This window comes from Trachypithecus francoisi, unplaced genomic scaffold, assembly GCF_009764315.1.
Source record: "Trachypithecus francoisi isolate TF-2019V2 unplaced genomic scaffold, Tfra_2.0 Lachesis_group20, whole genome shotgun sequence".
NCBI lineage: Eukaryota > Metazoa > Chordata > Mammalia > Primates > Cercopithecidae > Trachypithecus > Trachypithecus francoisi.
Window position 1 is genome coordinate 56,495,877 of NW_022681466.1, and position 19,780 is coordinate 56,515,656.

At 54.7% G+C, this 19,780-nt stretch overlaps 1 long non-coding RNA gene and 1 pseudogene across 1 annotated transcript; both read left to right on the plus strand.

Annotated features, from left to right (window-relative positions):
• The first annotated feature begins 4,348 nt into the window (after positions 1 to 4,348).
• Positions 4,349 to 11,608, plus strand: LOC117067650. Its single transcript, XR_004430811.1, has 5 exons — positions 4,349 to 5,579; positions 6,575 to 6,624; positions 6,816 to 7,011; positions 8,435 to 8,513; positions 11,522 to 11,608. It is a non-coding gene; the product is annotated as an uncharacterized LOC117067650 (long non-coding RNA).
• A 3,364-nt stretch (positions 11,609 to 14,972) lies between these two features.
• On the plus strand, positions 14,973 to 16,789 carry LOC117068025 (annotated as a pseudogene).
• The last annotated feature ends 2,991 nt before the right edge of the window (positions 16,790 to 19,780 follow it).

Consider the following 19,780-nt stretch of genomic DNA (forward strand, 5'->3'; position numbering starts at 1 on the left):
ACAGGAGCGAGAGGACATCATTATGAAGTATGAGAAGGTACGGGTCGGTCTGCTTCTTGGAGGGAGGCCTCTTCCAGTGCACCTTGGTCAAAGGGTCCTGGGCTCACTAGGAGCACAGGGTGGAGACGGGTGGCCACTACCCCCAGGCCCTTGCACCCTTTACCTTGGACCCCTCACCAAGGCTCCCTCTGGGTTACAGGGACACCGAGCTGGGCTGCCAGAGGACATGGGGCCTGAGCCTGTTGGAATCTACAGCAGCATTGATCACTTTGGGATTCTGCAGTGAGTCCCCTGTGCTCCTCTCTCAGCCCCTAAATCACCTATCTCAGCTCAGGGATGGGTTTTCTTTTAGGAAGGTCATTCTGATGCAGGACATGTCTCCCCAGGTCGGGCCAACCTCCTTTCCAGGGTCAGAACTCCTCCCTGGCTCCCTGGCAGGTCCAGCCCGAGGTGATTGTTAGGCCAGCGTTGCGGGGCCCATCTAAGGAGCCCGGTGGGAATGGAGACTGGGCTAGGTCAGGCCCCTGGGCTCTCAGCAGTTCTGTCTCCAAATTAGCATAAGAGGAGCGGGGCAGCCTGAGGGTCTGGTCCTGTCCACTTGGAGACAACCCCAGTGAGATCCAAGGGTTGTGGCCACAGGGTGAGGGGACGCCTGGCCCAGCCTCGGGGCTATTGTCCAGCAGGTCTCTGGTCTCTGAGGGCCCACCTGCCCCTGTTCTTCCCCATTTCCCTACAGCTACAGCTCTCACTGTCCCCATGGGGAAGGGGGAAAGGCATGGGGACAGTGGGGGCTGTGGCCTTAGGGGAATGGGGGAGAAGATGGGCAGGGCCTCGTTCTGGGCATCTCACGGAGAGGCCAGGGAGGCAGCAGATCTTGAGGCTAATGACCCAGGGTCTGGTGCTAGGAAGGGATCTGGGGCCAGGTAAGAAGAGCCTAGGGCCGGCTGTGGTCACTTATGCCTGTAATCCTAGCACTTTGGGAGGCTGAGGCAGGCAGATCACAAGGTCAGGAGATCGAGACCATCCTGGCTAACATGATGAAACTCTGTCTCTACTAAAAATACAAAAAATTAGCTGGCTGTGGTGGCGGGCACCTGTAGTCCCAGCTACTCGGGAGGCTGAGGCAGGGGAATGGCATGAACCCTGGAGGCGGAACTTGCAGTGAACCGAGATCACGCTACTGCACTCCAGCCTGGGTGACAGAGGGAGACTCCATTTCAAAAAAATAAAAATAAATAAAATAAAATAAAAAATAAAAAACAAAGAGGAGCCCAGCCTAGAGCCCACCCCAGCGGGTCATTGATGAGGCGGAGGAGGCAGTGGGCCTGGGCAGTGGCGGGTGAGGGCAACACGCTGTCACTGGGAGGTGCAGCAGTCCCTGCTGGACCTGACCCCAGGTTGCTGTATCTCTTGCAGTTTGATGAAATTCCAAAGTGAGAATCACATTTGTGGCTTGGGGGTGGCTGCCCACTTGTGTCAGGTTGCCACCTAGAGGATGGGGTCTGACTTACGACTGGTGTGTCTGTGGCCCCAGGATGGCACGTCCCGGGGACCTAAAGCCAGCCCAGTGGCGCTCATTTGCTCAAAGGCTCTCAGCCCTTAGGGTCTGCCCTTCCCTGGCTCCCTCCAGCTGGGTCCCACCGGGGCTTCAGAGCCCAAGACCCAGCATCCACGGGCGACTCCAGGAAGCCTGACAGCTCCGCTAACTCCAACATTCCTCATTTGACAGCAAATGAGGCGGGAGATGAGACGCAAGAGCAAGTGGATGAAAATGCTGGGACAATGGGAGACATATAAGAACAGTAAAAAGGTCATGTGTGGAGGGAGAGGCCCCAGAATCACTCTCTGCAGACAGGGGACAGGCACCCATGGCTGTGACCCGGCACTGTAAACCTGTCAGAGGGCAGGTGGCACACTGTCCTCACCCAGAGGACTGCAGGCCTGGTCACCAGCTTTGCTGCCTGTTCATGCAAGCATCACCTTGCTGGGAGGGAATCTGTATCTAGGGCTGGGGCCACCCGGAGCTCAGGGTTAGGAAAGCCTCCTGGTGAGTCCCGACTCTGAGTGTCCATCCACTCTTTCAATTCTGGGAAGGGAGACCCTGTCCCAGCTTGACGTCACCTCTACTGAGGAATGATGGGGCCAAAACCAAAGATTTCCAGAATCCTCAGGCTCTGGTTCTCACTGGGGTTGTCGCAGGGCCTGTGACACCAGATCGTTTTCTGCCCACAGCTGATGAAGTGAGTACATAAGGGCATTCCCATGAACGTCCGGATGCAGGTGTGCTCAGTCCTCCTGAACATTCAGGAAATCAAGGCGAAAAACCCCAGAAAATTCCAGGTACGCTCAGCCAGAGTACAACAAACAGGCCAGGCCATGTCAGTGGCCCAGGTCTCCAGCTGGAGGCAACGTCAAGCCCCGCTTTGGGGGGTGGATGAGGTGGACAGATGCACATCCTGAGCATGGACGGTGACATAGGCACCACAGGCGAGCTCGGCTCTGGTGACCCTCCCCAGCTTCAGAAACAAGTGAAAAAGCAGCTTTCTGCAGAAGGAAACCATCCTTCTTTCCTTCCTTCCAGAAGGGCTGACTGTGGAAGAGGGAGGGAGGCTTTTAGGGCAGCCCAGGGGTCCCTGAGCACCTCTGTTCCTCCCATCACAACAAGGAAGGTCTATGCGCACAGGGTTCCTCATTCGGCTGGCTTCTCCAGATGTTGAATAACCAGGTAAGGGGCATAGGGAGACCCCGGCTCAGGAACCCCCCTTGCCCTGCAGTGCCCTGCTTCCCCAGCCCGGGGGTCAGGCTCACCCTGACCACGTCTGTTTTCCTTTCAGCCAAACCCGAGCAAGGGTCCTGGGCGCCCAGGCCTGTGCTGGCTTCACATGGCAGGAAGAGCCTCTGCGAGGGGAACAGGCAGGCCCCTCCCAGCCCACCAGCCCGGTTCCAGCGGCATATTTGGTCAGCTTCCCCGCCATGGGCACCTGGTCCTTCCATACCTGTCCCGGTGGGGCTGTCCGGGAAGACGCCTACCATGTGGGCACTCAGGGTGTGCCCAGCCCAGCCCTGGCTCAGGGAGGACCTCAGGGTTCCTGGAGATTCCTGCAGTGGAACTCGATGCCCCGGCTCCCAACGGACCTGGATGTGGGGGGCCCTTGGTTCCCCCACTATTTCAAACAGAGCTGCTGGGTCCCTGTCTCTTCTGAATGTGTGCAGCTCAAAAGACATTCACAGATGGAACACACCAGCCCCCAGATCACAAAGCCAACCATGCCCAGATCCTCCCAGCACCCTCAGCCCTGCAACCAGCGTTCTGAATTCCAATGACACCGTGGGCCTGCCTTTGTACTTCACGTTCATGGAAGGATAGCCACCTTCATGTTTTAAAATAAATGTTTTCTGTTGAAATTATTTTAGATATAAAAGATTGAAAAGGCGACTACAGTGTCCTCCTACACCTTCCATCCAGCTGCCCCTAATAATGACGTTTTGCAGTACCATGGCACATAAGAAATTTAGACTGGGTGTGGTGGCTCACACCTGTAATCCCAGCAATTTGAGAGGTCGAGGCAGGAGGTTCAGGTTCACTTGAGTCTAGAAGTCTGGGACCAGCCTGGGAAACATAGGTGGACCCTGTCTCTAGAGAAAAGTCAAAGAAATTAGCCAGGCATGGTGGCGTGTGCCTATAGTCCCACCTAGTCAGGAGGCTGAGGCAGGACTGCTGGAGCCCATGAGTTCCAGGAAGCAGTGAGCCATGATTGCACCACTGCACTCCAGCCTGGGTGACAGAGTGAGACTTTATCTCTTAAAAAAATTAAGAAATTTAACGTGGGTACAATCCTATTAACTAAATAATAATGTGAACTATTATCTAAGGTTATTAAGGCTAGAATTATCCCATTTTTGCCTAACTTCTCGTACCTGTCCCAAGATCCCACCTCGGACTCACCCTCTGCCTTCAGCTCATGTCTCCTCAGCTTCCTCCAGATGGTCCAGCAAACACACACCTGGGCTGAATGGTAGAACTGATTGCTCATACACAAGGGTAGACCTGTGGGCATGGATTTTCTTTCCTTCCTTTATTTATTTTTTAGATGGAAGTTTTGCTCTAGCCCAGGCTAGAGTACAGTGGCAGGATCTCGGCTCACTGCAACTTCTGCCTCCCGGGTTCAAGCAATTCTCCTGCCTCAGCCTCCGGAGTAGCTGGGACTATAGGCGCTTGCCACCACGCCTGGCTAATTTTTGAATTTTTGTATTTTAGTAGAGATGGGGTTTCATCAGTTTGGCCAGGATGGTCTCCATCTCCTGACCTTATGATCTGCCCACCTCAGCCTCCCAAAGTGCTGGGATTACAGGCGTGAGCCACCATGCCCAGCTCTTGGGATTTTCAGACTTCTACAGTAAATGTTTTCCATGGTGTTCTGGAGAGCACACTTTGAGAAACACTTTGACAGTGAATCCAGGCCCCAGTATCCATCAGCTGCTCTAGCTGAATTTTGTGGAAGCTCAGTGAACACCTGCTCTGCAGGGTGCATGTGAAAGGGGCAAGGATGAGTAAGCTGCAGATAAAGAAGACAGGACACAGGGGGTCTGTCTAAGCTCTATCCCCTGCCTTCAGCACTGACGGATCAAATCCAACTCTTAGGGAATGGTGGCCACGTGCTGGGCCAGTTCCAGGCTCTGAGGATCTGACAGTGAGTGACGCAGAGCCAGGCCTTGCCCTCGGGGAACTCTCCAGCATACACCTCCCTCTACCCTCCCAGCGCCCTGCAAAGCAGGCATCAATGTCATTGTTAATGCACAGAGGAGGAACCTGACTGTTAGACAGGTTGATGGGTTTTCCAGGGTCGCACGGCTTCTGGGAGACAGATGTGACCCTGAGGACAGGGCACAGGCCAGTGTAATGCCAGGTTGGAATGAGCTGTGATCTGTGCCATGTAGAGGCCTAGGCCAAGGTGGGAGTGACTGATGACCAGGTCAGCCAGGTCGCTGAAAACACTCTTGGGTCCTCACCTGCTGGCTCCCAGGAGTCCGGAACTGCCAGGAGAGTGGTGGCAGGTCCCCCATCCTCAGCTGGGTGGGCCCGGATAGAATAACAAGGCGAGGGCACATTTCCCCGGCCACTCCCTCCAGGCACAGCTGTGACCTGCTCATTCCAATTTTGTGGAAATATTTCCACACACACAGAATTGCAAGTAGCAGTGGACGTGGCGGGAGGCGTTTGGACATGGGATAGGCAGTATTTTGGAGGCAGAGCCTCCAGGACTCGCCGATGGGTTAGCTGCAGGGCTTGAGCGGGGAAGGAGAATCGAGGATGATGTGTTCAAATCGGTCCATTCACTTCCTCTGTGCCACGCCTGTGCTGGGCACTGGGAGAGACAGATGAGCACAGGAGCCCTGGGCTGGGGGAGGTGTGGGAGGAAGCCCAGAGTGTCTACTGGGAGCTGAGGGCTTATGTCCACCTGGGTACCATCCAGGTTCTCTGCATGGATGAGTATAAGCTGAGCTGCCTGGAGGAGGAGCAGCTGCTGTTGGTGGTGACCAGCACGTTCGGGAATGGAGACTGCTCTGGCAACGGAGAGGTGGGTGGCCTGAGGTCTGGATGGTCTAGGGGGTGTTAGGGCACAGGAGGACCCAGGAAAGGGTCTGGGGGATGCAGGACGTCCTACGGAGGGCGTTTGGGAGTCAGTGCTCAGGTCACTCTGGGTCACTCAGGTCATTTGTCGTAATGACTGCCATATGGGAGTATCATCTTCCCTATGATATATTTTATATATTTCTCTGAATGGCCTACCTGTTTGCATTTACGAATTTATGTTTAAAGGAAACTTGTATCACTCTCACAAATGGAAAGCCAGCAAAACATAAATTCAATGAAAACAACATGAAATTAATGAATTGTAGTTACATACTATTCCCTGACCAAGGCCTGCTCTTTCTTTGTTTTTTAAAAAGAGTAATAGGCAATGAGAGAGATAGTAAAGGTCTTTTAGGACCAATTCGAGACTGTCTCTCCAGTGCTCAGAAGAATGAAAATGTAATTGAAGGGGAAGAACTAAAAACTAAATTATGAAAAGGGAGTAAATACTCACCCTGGGATTTGACGCTAGTTCTGCTGGGTCACACACCTCCTGGGATCGTCTTGGGTTCCTGGAGAGCCAGCCTCATTTCAGAGACTATAGGACCAATTGCTGTTGCTTCTACCAGGTTCCAAACAAGAAGACAGAATCACGGCCCATTAGGAGGCCCTCTGGAGATGCCCTGCTATAAGGCAGGCCCCCTCTGCCAGGGCTGGGATGGGAGGAGGCCAGGCTGTTCTGGGTCTCCCACCAAGGGGCAGGGCCCACACGAGTTGCTATAGTTTAGCTGGGGTGAGAGACAAGCTAAACTTGTCAGCTGACAACCAGGTCCTTGGCCAGGTGGCCCCATATGTAAAACAACTTTCATTGTGGGCTGGGAGCCATCTCCTGCCTGCTGTGGCCAGTTTTCCAGAAGAAGGGAAAAAGCAATGTTTTTTTGGTTGTTGTTTTGTTTTTTCATCCTGGTCTGAGAACACTGTCCTTCCCTCTCTATCTAGAAACTGAAGAAATCCCTCTTCATGTTAAAACTGCTCACCAACAAATTCAGGTAAAGCTTCTTCCCTCCTCCTACACGTCCTAGCCCTTCCCTGTGTACCCAAAGTCTGGGTTCAGGGGATGGAACTGGGTGTGCATACGGGGTCTTCTCAGAGCTGACCAGGCACAGAGGGACCCTGGCTCAGAGGTTTGCCCTCGGAGTGTGTCACGGGTCAAGCCACAGAAACCCAGTCCCTCTTACAGGTCTGCAGGCCAAGCATGAGCTGGTCATAGGAGTTGGTGACAAGGCTGGGGGATCAAGAGGACCAGAAGGAGGTCTAGCTCCATGCTCCAGCTGGAGAGGAAGAGTCTGGGGCTGGCCCTCCAGGCTGTTGGTGCTGGGTGCTGGGTGCCAGGTGCTGCTTACATGAGACACGAGTCTCTGTGTGTCCTTGGGCAGGTATGCTGTGTTTGACTTCGGCTCTAGCAAGTGCCCTTAGTTCTGAGCCTTTACTCCTGACCTCAACCAGAAGCTCCCACCTGGGGGCCTCTCAGCTCACCCGACGGGGGAAGAGGATGAGCTCAGTGGGCAGGAGGATGCCTTCTGCAGCTGGGCCGTGCAAACCTTCAAGGTCAGTTCCCAGCCAGAGCTGCCCCACAGCAGGGACATGACAGGTGCATTCATGCCTAGGACATCATGGGCATCCTGGGTGCCATGACCTTTGCCCCTGGTCCTGTAGATGTGGTCCCAGACATGGGCCAGGGCCACGGACCTGAGGGCTTAGGTCACTACTGCTCTCCCTCAGTCCCCCAGAAGGGCTCCACCCTGTGCACACCACTCTGGGGGAGAAGGTGGCACAGGTACCCCCGTGCCCTTAGGGAGTTTCTGGTTAAAGTCTATCCCCCACTGACTACCTAGGACACCTCTTAACTACTGTGTATGTTTCAGCCATAGAGAGCCTGGGGACAGGCACCACACAGTGGCGGGTCCACTTTGGATCCACTCGGTATCTCCTTAGCTCTTTAGTGACTTGGTTGGCCCCGTCATTTAGGGAACCATTAACACCCATCTGCTCCAGCTTCTTCCAGGCAGCCCATGAAACGTTTGATGTCCAAGGCAAACAGCACATTCAGATCCCCAAGCTCTACACCTCCAATGTGACCAGGGACCTGCACCACTTCAGGCTCGTGCAGGACTCACAGCCTTTGGACCTCAGCAAAGGGACCTGCTTATTTCAGGACACAGGGCTTGTTTGTGTTGTGGTTTGAGCCCTGAGCCCATGGTCAAGGAGACCTACGTCAAGGAGAGGAGTGTTCAAGAGCCTGGACACTCCTGGGAGAAAAGCACAGATAGAGAAATTGCAGTTCAGGGAGGTGAAGTTGTTGCTAGGCTATGGCCATGTTGGGGTCTGAGCCCCAGTCTTCCAGCTGGGAAGGCAGCCAAGGGTCGTGAAGAAGGCGTCCCAGAGGTGATTCCAGGCTGTAGTGGTGAACTCTCCACTCTGCACCCCGGGGTGCTGTGCCCTGTGCCCTGACAAAGGTAGTCCTGAAGGTTTCTACATGTTTAAGATCTCCCCAATGTCAACGATGCTCTCCTGTGCATCCCGAGCCATGGAGATGTCCTGGGGCTTTTCATTTTTAGGTTCCTAAATTGAATTTCCCAACACCTAGAAGCAACACGGCTGCCCTGTATCAGATCAAGGATCTTTATTTGTGATTCAGAAACAGTGGAATAAAAGGAAAGGAAAGAAAACCCCAACAGCCACCTCAGCAGGATGCCGCAAGTGTAGTGTCCAGGTGTCACTGACTCAGACACCTGGGGGCTTCTCCTACCTATGCTCAAGAGCCACTTTGCCAGTTCACCGTCTCTGTGTTCTTCGCAGCCCTCAGCAGCATGCACGCCAAGAACGTGTTCACCATGAGGCTCAAATCTCGGCAGAACCTACAGAGTCCGCCATCCAGGTAAGGGAAAGTGCAGGGCTTCTCGGGTGATGCTCTGTCGATTTTATTCTAATGAATGAAAGACCAGAAGAAGTCAGTCTTTGAAGGGAGAGGAGAGGAGCCTCTGCTGGCATCAGCAGCCACGCCATCGTAGAACGGGCTCACCTGGACCTGTGGCCGCCTGTGCTTCTACATCTAGTCTTGGTTAACCACGGCCACTTTTCCAGCTTGGACACTAAGCACCTGCTCCACTTCCTCTCCTTCCTCATTGAACTCTTTTTTTTTTTTTTTTTTTTTTTTTTTTTTTTTTTTGAGACGGAGTCTCGCTCTGTCGCCCAGGCTGGAGTGCAGTGGCCGGATCTCAGCTCACTGCAAGCTCCGCCTCCCGGGTTTATGCCATTCTCTCGCCTCAGCCTCCCGAGTAGCTGGGACCACAGGCGCCCGCCACATCGCCCGGCTAATTTTTGTATTTTTTTTAGTAGAGACGGGGTTTCACCGTGTTAGCCAGGATGGTCTCGATCTCCTGACCTCGTGATCCACCCGTCTCGGCCTCCCAAAGTGCTGGGATTACAGGCTTGAGCCACCGCGCCCGGCCTTGAACTCTTTCACTAAAAGGAGAGTGCAAGACAGACTTAAACTGTTTGATTCATTCTGAAGAACTTTCAGGAAAAGTGTTGGCAGGGAAGGAGATTTCCCAGCTCTGGGAAACGAGCCTTGTGGATTATCTGCAGGTTTCATTAATCCGTGCTGTCCTCCCCACGTGCATTAGGAAAACTAGCCTTGGTTCTAATAAGAACATGGTTTGTCCTGGCAACAAGGAAAGGTTTCTTCTGATGTCCACATGTCTCCAAGGGGGATACTTTCTTTAGGCAGAGGCTGTGGCCAAGCGCTCGGGGGCTCAGAGGGCTGCTGGGAAGGGGTGGGTCCCCTCCTCCCCAGAGGGAAGCTCCTGGGGCCCTCTCGAGCACCCCTGCCTGTGGGGATCCCTCATCCCAAGCTCAGGATGGTGGCCCAGGCTTGTGGAACCAGCCAGGAAAATGAAAGGAGGGCACATTTCCTGGGGAATCTCGCCTGCCCATCAGGGAGCCCTGGAGGAAATCCTGCAGTCACCTGAGGCGGCGGCTTCTTCCTCTTTTTCTTTTTTTTTGGACACAGAGTCTCACTCAGTTGCCCAGGCTGGAGTGCAGTGGTATAATCTTGGCTCACTGAAACATCCGCCTCCTGGGCTCAAGCCATTCTCCTGCCTCAGCTTCCTGAGTAGCTGTGATTACAGGTGCCCACCTCCACGCCCAGCTAATTTTTGTATTTTTATTACAGAAGGGGTTTCACTATGTTGACCAGGCTGGTCTTGAACTGCTGACCTCAGGCAATCTGTCCGCCTCGGCCTCCCAAAGTGCTGGGATTATGGTGTGAGCCATGGCGCCCAGTCCACCTGAGGCTTCTTTTTCCTTCCCCTGGTGAAACTTTCTTGTGAGGATGGCCAAGGCCTGAACTACAGCTGGGTGAGCACCTTGGGGTTTGCCCAGGCAACCAGCCGGCCCTGGTCCAAGGCATCCTGGAGCATGTGGTGGAAGGCCCCGCACCCCACCAGGCAGTGCGCCTGGAGTCCGAGGACGAAAGCAGTGAGCCCTGGGCCAGGTAGCCAGTGCTGCCTGGCATCCTCCGGCCACCCCACCTGGCTGAGGGGCTGGGCCCAGGCCTGGGCCTGCCGGCGACAGCCATCCCTGTCCTTCCTGCTGAGAGGGTGGGCCGTGAAAGCTTATGAGAAAGCAGCTGTGGAAACAGTCCCAGCCCATAAGGCATGACTCCCTGGCCTTAGTTTCCCCAGTGATAATGACACCGCCAGTGTATCCCCTTAAATACAGTGGCCAAAGTCAGAAAGTGGGATAAGCCAGGCATGGTGGCTCACAGTTGTAATCCCAGCACTTTGGGAGGCCGAGACTGGTGGATCACTTGAGGTTAGGAGTTCGAGACAAGCCTAGCCAACAGGGCAAAACCCCATCTCTACTAAAAATACAAAATAAATTAGTCAGGCATGGTGGTGCACGCCTGTAATCCCTGACCCTCGGGAGGCTGAGGCAGGAGAATTGCTTGAAGCCGGGGGGTGGAGGTTACACTGAGCTGAGATTGCACCACTGCACTCTAGCCTGGGCAACAGAGACTCTGTCTCAAAAAAATAAAAAAGAAAGTGGGATCAGAGAGGCAGAGCCTGGCAGTGCTCCCCACTGTCCAGGAGAAAGTGAGAGAACCTGAGACATGGGGACAATGAGACAGGCGTCCTTGTGACTGCAGGGTGATGGATGTGGTTCATCAGGACTCTGTTCCAGAGGAGATAATGTCATGCTCATATTTTAACCTAATATTTAGAAAGCATCTGTGTACCAGGCACAGCACCAGCTACCATGTGCACAGTTTCATTCAGCGCTCATGCCAACCCAGCAAGATAGGTTTTGGTATCAGATCTGTTTCACACGGAGGGAACCCAAGGCCCAGAGGCTTCGGTCACCTAGGAAGTGGGGAGCCAGGGTTTGAACCCGTGTCTGCTGGCCCCAGGGTCTGTGCTGTGACTGCCCTGCATGCTGCCCCCTGGGACTTCCCTTTGGGCTCATCTTCTGCTCACCCAGCACCTCTTGGTACAGTACCCAGGGGACTGCAGTCACGGGCTTTTCTCTGAGTGAACAACTGGCCTGTGAGGTATCCATTAGTCTTTGGTGGATTTAGTCATTGTGAGTCTGTAGATCGCCAATGGGTGTCTTGCTGAAGTTCAGGTCTGGGCCAGAGAAGGACATGGTTAGTTCATCAGGACCACGCCAACTTAGTGCCCCTTGGGGGGCTGGTGATCAGCCTTTCCTGGCAATCCTTTCTCCAAGCGCCACCTCCTTCCTGCCTTTTGCTCATAGAGCCAGGACTTTAGAGCCTCCTTTCCCTGCAGCTGGAGAATAAGGGGTGTCTGCCTGGGGGCCTCGCTACCTTCTGAGAATCCCGAATGGGGCCTCTTTTCCATCCTGACACCTTCCTTCCTCATCCAGGCAGCTACTGGGTCAGTGACAAGAGGCTGCCCCCCTGCTCACTCAGCCAGGCCCTCACCTACTTCCTGGATAACACCACCCCCCCAACCTAGCTGCTGCTCCAAAAGCTGGCCCAGGTGGCCACAGAAGTGACTGAGAAACAGAGGCTGGAGGCCCTGTGCCAGGTGAAGATCAGGGTTGGTGGGCAGTGGGGGTATGTGGGGGGTCCCAGCATGTGGGGAGCCAGAGTCCAGAGCTGGTCTTTAACTTCCAAGAGGGATCCACCCAGGTTCCCAAAGTGAGACCTGTCAAAGGCTGGTGGGAAGCCAGGCATCATCCACTGGCCCATGTCTAGGACACAGTTGTGTTGAGTGAACTGAGTTTTTGCAAGTGTCTGCAGGATGCAACCAGAGTGCACTGCCTTGGACATTGGCTAGAAAGGGGAGCCGTCCTTATCTGTCTTTGCTTTCCCCAAAACTGGAATAAACTTGTCACTTAAGATATATTGGGGGATGGATGGTGTGGATGAATGGATACATTGGCATAATGGGCAGAGTGACAGATGGACAGCTGAATTAATAAGTTAATGAGAGAATGCATTAACTCACCTGCAACTGTCTGGTTTCAGGTCTTTGCAAAAGGCACTGCTTGTCATTATTATCATCATCATGATAGCTAATTATCTTGATTCCAACTACCTCCACCACTATTATTTTGTGGCTGCAATGTACTAACTTGATACATGTTTTCTCGTTTAATTCCCATAACATCCCCACAAGGTAGGCAATGCTATCCTTATTTCACAAAAGGTAAGTAATTGGGATGACATTCCATAGCTAGTGAGAGCATCCAGCAAACATTTGAACCCAGGTCTGATTGGTTCCAAAGCCTTGCCCCAAATAAATTACATTACAGATTTGACCCCTCCCCATGAGTTGCTGAGAGTAACACAAGTTAGATAAATGTACTGGACTGAGTTTCACCAGGACAGGAACTATTTCTTCGCAAGCTTGGTAGTCTCAGCACCCTGGACAGTGCCTGGCACATGGACTTGTTTGTTGAGTGAGTGAATGAGTGAATGAATACTGGGTTGTGACAGCCTTTTCCCCAAAGTTGGGCAGGTGCCCTGAATCACTCACATCACCCTTGGCTTTCAGCCCTCAGAGTACAGCTAGTGGAAGTTCACCAACAGCCCCATGTTCCTCGAGGTGCTGGAGGAGTTCCCGTCCTTGCAGGTGTCTGCTGGCTTCCTGGTCTCCCAGCTCCCCATTCTGAAGCCCAGGTTCTACTCCATCAGCTCCTCCCGGGATCACACACCCACGGAGATCCACCTGACTGTGGCCGTGCTTATGTCACACACCTGAGGAGAGCCCGGGGCAGAGGCTCTGGAGCAGCCACTCAGCTTCAGCTCCCTCATCAGTTCAAGGAGGGAGGGAACACCCACAGCCCAGAGTTGTCAACGGTAATAGGAGGTGTGTGGGAGAGATCTCTAGGAACCAGGCACTAAACCAAGCCTTTTGTGTGTATATGATGAGTTACCATGTGGGGTAGACACTGTGTGCATTTTACAGGTGGCACAGAAAGTCACACTGTTAGTAAGTGGTGAGCTGAGATTCGGACCTGGGTAGTCCAACTGCTGAGTCCAAGTCCTCCACCACTCCACTGTCCCACTACTCTTGGGACAATTTAATGAGATCAGACGTGGAGAGCACCCAACCCTTGGTGAGAATCCAGTGGTTCTTAGTCTTCCTGATTGTGCAGCCTGAACGCAGGGGAGATTCTGCACTGATTGCTCATTCACTCACTGAGCTCATTCAGTGATGGTTTATTTCACACCTCCTCGTGCCTGGCACTGGGGCAGGTGTGGAAATACAACAGACATCAGCCCTGCCCTCAGGGAGCATCTAGAGGCAGCAGTGGAGAGATGGGCTTAGGAATAATTAGATAATTCTCATTGTGCAGAAGCCAAGAAAGAAAGGTCAGGGTCACGGAGGGCAGCGAAGAGGGGGCGACGCTGCCATAGAGGGGGAGGCCAACATCTCATCCAGGTGGTCTCAGCTCCACCACTGGCCTCTGCCCCCTGCCCTGCCCTCTGTAACTGACTGTTGCTTGGGAGGGCAAAACTGGGAGCTGCCCACACGTCCGAGCCCTCTGTCCTCTAGGAAGCACAAACACAGTTTCTAAAAACTGGCCAGAGACTGTTTGCCCTGCTAGAGAACAGCCACCCAGACCAGGAGAGGAGAGGCCGACATGTCCTGTGAGAGCAAGATTCAATCCCGAGGAAAACCAGGGGAACCTCTGCAGTTGGTGGGAGGCCTCCTTCAAGTGCTGGGCCATTGTAAGGGGAACGGAACCCAGAGAGACCTCCTGGGTTTCTACAAGCCCAGGAGGGGCCACTGAGGAGGAAAGCGAGGCGCCAGAGCAGGCTGAAATGCGCGGAGCTCATCCACCACCCAGGGTTGCTGCCAGCAAGGGCCACGCACACGAGCGCACACAGCAGTGGCCACCCTGAGGGGTCACTTCATGCTGCTGTCAGTGGAGCTCAGAGGTGAGCTGCGGTTGTTCCTGGAGAAAGTCTTTGGAAGGAGCACTGGAGTAGGAGTCAGGGAACCTGAGCTGTCCACCTGATTCCACCAAGACCTGAGGGACCTTGGCCAAATCACTTTTCCTCTCCGGGACTCGGTTTCCGCATTGGCAGAAGGAGCAGCTTGCAGCGTCTCTAAGTCCCTTTCAACCTTCCTCAGCTCTGGGCTGTCAGAGGGTGGAGCTCAGAACCAGGAGGACAAACAGCTGCTCATTGAGTCCTGAGAGTGCCTGAGTGGGGGCGTCCAAGGAGGCCGTTGTGTGGGCGGAGCAGCTGGCACGGTTTGCGCATGGGCAGTGGGGGACGTTGGTCACTTTGTGTTATCTTTGCGGATGGCCAGGCTTCCCTGCACCATGGCGTCTGCAGCACATGGCTCAACAGCCTGAAGCCCCGAGACCAAGTGCCCTGCTTTATACGAAAGTAAGCACCCGTTCCGCTCTGTTCCCTGTGGGACCGCCGATCCCTGGGGTTCCGGGAGGAAAGGGGGAGATTTGGGGTTTAGGTGCTGTTTGGGATCCCTTGGCCCATAAAGAAGACACTGGGGTCACACCGCTGTGGCTGTCTCTAGCAGGGACAACGATGACAGCGGTGCTGGAGGGGCCCAGAGTCCAGTGAGCTTGGCCCTTTTTCAGAAGGACCTGGGGGAGGTGCTGGTGGCTGGACAGAGGTGAAGCAGCCTGCAGGACGTGGGAAATCAAATAGCAGCTGCTTGTCCTCTCCACCCGCTCACGACCGCCCCCCACAGGCCCAGCTCCCCAGCCATCCTGTGTGTGTGTGGGCCCGGGGTGTCTGAGGGCTGGCCCCCTCTTCTCCTGTCCTCTTCAGTGCCAGCGGCTTCCACCTCCCCGAGCACCCCTCCCATCCTTGCATCTTCATCGGGCCTGGCACCGGCATCGCCCCCTTCCGCAGTTTCTGGCAGCAGCGGCTCCATGACTCCCAGCACAAGGGTAAGGCTGGAGGCTTCCCAGGTGGGAGGGGCACCAGGGGGCAGCGCCTGCCTAGGGGCAGAACCGCAGCCCCACAAACGGCTCCTAGACCTTTCTGGAGGGAAGGACTCCCAAGTTTGCCTCCCTGTGCGGGCCTCTGTGGGTGAGAACGGCCGCCTTCCCGTCTCAGGCATTGGAGCCGGGGCTCCTTCTCCCGGGAGTGGAGGTAACGGGAAAGTCCCTGCTTTTGACCTCTGATGGGCTGAGGGAATCCTGCATCTGTGCTTTGGGTTGTGTGACTATGGATGAGTGATCGGAATGTCCTGGGCCTCAGTTTCCTCATCTGTAAAGTAGGGACAGTGCTGTTAACTAGCTGGGATACTTGTGGGAGTGAAGTGAGAATTCTAGTTCGGCTTGGAGCCTTTTCACCCTCTGGTGGCCAACATGATAACAACAGCCCGGGACTCCTGCAGGAGTGCGGGGGAGGCCATGTGACCCTGGTGTTCCGGTGCCACTGCCCAGGTGAGGACCACTCTACCGGGAGGAGATGCTGGAGATTGCCCAGAAGGGGTGCTGCATGCGGTGAACACAGCCTACTCCCGCCTGCCTGGCAAGCCCAAGATAAATGGAGCCTCAAAACAGGTGAAGCATTACACACACAGGCTCCAGGATGAGCCCTGGGGTCCCCACAGGCCCCTCGCCTCCCTGAGCCTTCAGCTCCTGAGCTCTGAAGTGCGGATAGTTCACAACCATCAGGGTGATGCTGTGAAGAGCATTATGCTCTCTCTTCCAGCAGAAGCGATAGGCCCGGAGAGGTTCAGGACTACCCTAGGTCACACGCGGGTTAAGCCCAGAGCCCAGCCTGCTGAAGGTCGTCAGCAGGCCCGCTGGGACACGTGACTGCCTGGGGAGAGGTGGTCCAGGCTGGCTACGCTCAAACCCAGCAAGGCTAGAGGGCGGCGGATGCTTCCACCATGGCCCTCAGACAGGCTCTGCTGCCCCCAGGCCGCGTTGCCCCCTGAGCCTGGGGTGGTCAGAGTAGACTCTCAGCCCTCACACATTTGTCCCATCAGGGCACCTCCCGGGCCCAGTGCTCTGTGCCCAGTGCTGGGGCCAGTGGGCATCCTGTGTGGAGCCGGAGCAGAGAGTCCCTCACTGACTCCTGGATCTTCTTACTGGGGAGCCCGGGATCTGTACCCTGCAGGGACCTGATGGACAGTCTGCATTGAGAGGCTGACTTTTCTGGGGTGTAGGCAGAGCCCTGTGTGGGGGGACTGCCTTTATTAATGCCTCTTTGAAGCATGGCAAATTCAGAGACAGTCTGGGAGCCCCACTGGACGGTCAGCCCCTCGAGGGCAGGACTGTGTCCAGCAGTTATCTCTCTACTCCCAGCCCAGCCCCCGGGGAATCTATGCTCCTCCTCATCCTGAGCCTGGCCCCGTGCAAAGTCCTGGCTGGGAGGGGACTCACTCCACAGCCCTTAGTGCCCTCTCCCCACCTCCCTGAGGCCAGCAGGCCTGCCTGCAATCCTAGTCGCCAGTGCCCAGGAACTGGACCCACTGTTTCCTCTGGTTTCAGGTCTATGTTCAGGACATCCTGCAGCAGCAGCTGGCCAGCGAGGTGCTGTGTGTTCCACAAGGAGCCGGGAGACCTCTATGATTGCGGGAATGTGTGCGCATGGCCTGGGATGTGGCCCACACCCTGAAGCAGCTGGTGGCTGCCAAGCTGAACTTGAATGAGGAGCAGGTCGAGGACTATTTCTTTCAGCTCAAGGTTTAATAATAGGGGTGTGTGGGCTGAGGGTCCTGGCCAAGGGCACAGGCCACTGGAGCCAGGACCAGGGGTGGCCGGTAGACCCAGGGGAGTCAGGCCCAGAAAAGTTCTGGACCCCAAGAGAATCTTAGCAGTGGCTGAGATCTGAGCTGGGTGGGCTGTCAGAAGGCCCCGCTGCACATCCCGGACTGGTCGCAGCTTTGGGAAGTCGGGTGAATGGGTTCCATTTTGCCGTCTGTGGAATGGGGGCAGGAGGGTCTCCTTGGCCTCTCCCCAAACCCCCTTTCAGAAAGTATCTGTGTGGCCAAAGCAAGGCTGTGAACACAGGGGAGAGCAAGACTGCCCCCCGTCAGCCTCGTGTGAACCTCACACTTCTTATTTACACCCAGGCTGGCGTCTGCTCACCCTCATCCCCGCAGCAGGAAGGGCTTGCATTTCACTGATGAAGATAATAGTGATATTTATCAAGGGTTTCCACTGGGCATACTGCTTGCCAGGGATTTTCATGTGGCATTTCATTTAGTCCTGCCGAGGACTTTATGAGGGAAGCACCCTTTTTTACAGAGGGAAGGGGGCCTACGGGGTCCACAGCAGTGAGAGCCTAGAGTTCAGTCTGCCTCTCTCTGGTTCCAAAGCCTGTGATGGTCACTTCCATACTCTCCCTAAGACACATTCATACGTTCACCTACTATGTGTCAGGGATAGAGCAGTAAATGAAACAGGCAAAAATTTTTTACATTCTTCTGGGGCTGACAAACCCAAAAGAAAGAGGTGTAGTGCTTCGGAGAAAAACAGCAGGAGACAGCCCAGGAAACGCTGGGGAGTGTAATTTTAAATAGGGATTTTAAATAGTATAATTTTAAATAGGCCAGGGAAGGCAGAGCTGGAAGGCGGCGTCTGAGAATAAACCTGAGATAGCGAGGAGGAGCCCCGTGGATACTGAAGGAAACACTCGGGGCTGTTCTGGAGGGGGCAGCAGGGACAAAGGCCCGGGGGTGGGAGTTAAGCTGGCGTGTTGGAAGAACAGTGAGGAGATAACAGGCATTTCCCCAAATGGGTTGAATGGGTCGGTAGATATTTGTCATCAAAAAGGTTCCAAGGTCGAATAGCCTGGGACATGCTTAGTTAAGCCAAGGCAAGCACGTTGCTTTACTACAAGGCTTCTGGGAGGCTTCAACCTGCTGCTGTACGTTGGGACCCTTCAAGGCTGGGAGCAAAGCAATGATGTAGCGTTTCCCAAACGTATTTATCTCAGAGCTCACACTTCCTGGAGCATCTTGGGTCGGGGGTGAGCGCTGGGCAGGACATGGGAATGCCAAGTAAAGCTTTGGAGATGGTTAGAAGGCCCGCTCCAGAGCAGGTGGTGAGCGGGGTTAGGCTCTAAACCAGATTCCAGCACAGTCTAAGTATGACAGTTGGAAAGACAGATGGCTCATGAAGGTCCATGTGACAGGGACGCTGGGCAGCCCCAGGGGCTCATCCCAGCCTGGACTTGACACGTTGGTCTCTGTTTTTACGTAAAGGAGCCAGAAGCGCTATCATGAAGATATCTTTGGTGCTGTATTTCCCTACGAGGCGAAGAAGGACGGGGCGGCAGTGCAACCCAGGAGCCTGGAGATGTCAGCCCTCTGACGGCCCACAGGAGGGGTTAAAGCTGCCAGCACAGAACTTAACCATGGAGCCAGCTCTGCATTATCTGAGGTCACAGGGCCTGAGGAGATGGAGGAAAGTGATATCCCCCAGCCTCACATCTTATTTTTTCACTTCGTTCCCCATCAAGGCCTTTACTTGACCTCCTACCAAGTAGCACCCTGGATTGATCAGAGCCTCCTCTCTCAAGCTGGGGCCTCCCTGGTCCCTTGGAGACGAAAGCTTCAATGACAGGCCTGGCAAGTGGGTGAAAGATGGAACCTGCTGTTGAGTGCACCACTTCGAGTGACCACCAGGAGGTGCTGTTGCGCCGCTGTGTATCTAACTGACTTGGGTACAATTGTTTAGGCCTCTGTTTGAAAAACTAACACCCGGCCGGGCGCGGTGGCTCAAGCCTGTAATCCCAGCACTTTGGGAGGCCGAGACGGGCGGATCACGAGGTCAGGAGATCGAGACCATCCTGGCTAACACGGTGAAACCCCGTCTCTACTAAAAATACAAAAAATTAGCCGGGTGAGGTGGCGGGCACCTGTAGTCCCAGCTACTCGGGAGGCTGAGGCAGGAGAATGGCGTAAACCGGGAGGCGGAGCTTGCAGTGAGCTGAGATCCGGCCACAGCACTCCAGCCTGGGCGACAGAGCGAGACTCCGTCTCAAAAAAAAAAAAAAAAAACAAAAAACTAACACCTAGTCTGTTCCCAACGGCCACTTGGGCCTTCCCTGTATGATTCCTTGATGGAGATATTTATATGATGGAATTTTACTTTAATCACACTCTATGTGTGTGTGTGTGTGTGTGTGTGTGTGTGTGTGTGTGTGTGTGGTGGGATGTTTTGTAGGGAATGCGGCCCTGAGTTATATAGAGTGGGGAGCTGGTGGGTGTCACAGCCTGGACAGATACCCCACAGAGGGACACCCAGGCAGGCCATGGCTCCTCTGAAATGGCTGCCAGCTGTGACAGCAGCAGATGGGGCTTCGTGCTGGTCCAAAGACCTGTGGTAGGGCGGAGGGCGCAGGCCTGCCTCCCACACAAAGAATCTGACATGGGGTCTGGCGAGAGTGGGAATCTTGTAGGAGGCCAGAGCTTCAGGGAAGGTCTTGAGGTTCTTCTTCAACACTGTCTTAGAAAGCGTTTTGGTCTAGGGCCACCTGTCTCATGCAACTTTGGCCAGTACGGATGTGGCCCCTGGGAAGGCAGGGTATCGAGGCGAGTGTGGGTCACAGCATCCTCGCCCGAGGGACTAGGGACCCTCCTGGGTTTGGAGACGGCCAGGGAAGGCTTCTCAAGAGACTGGGCCTGTTTCCCTCTCCTGGTGAGAACCAAGGAAGGAACTCAGCGGTGGCTGCTG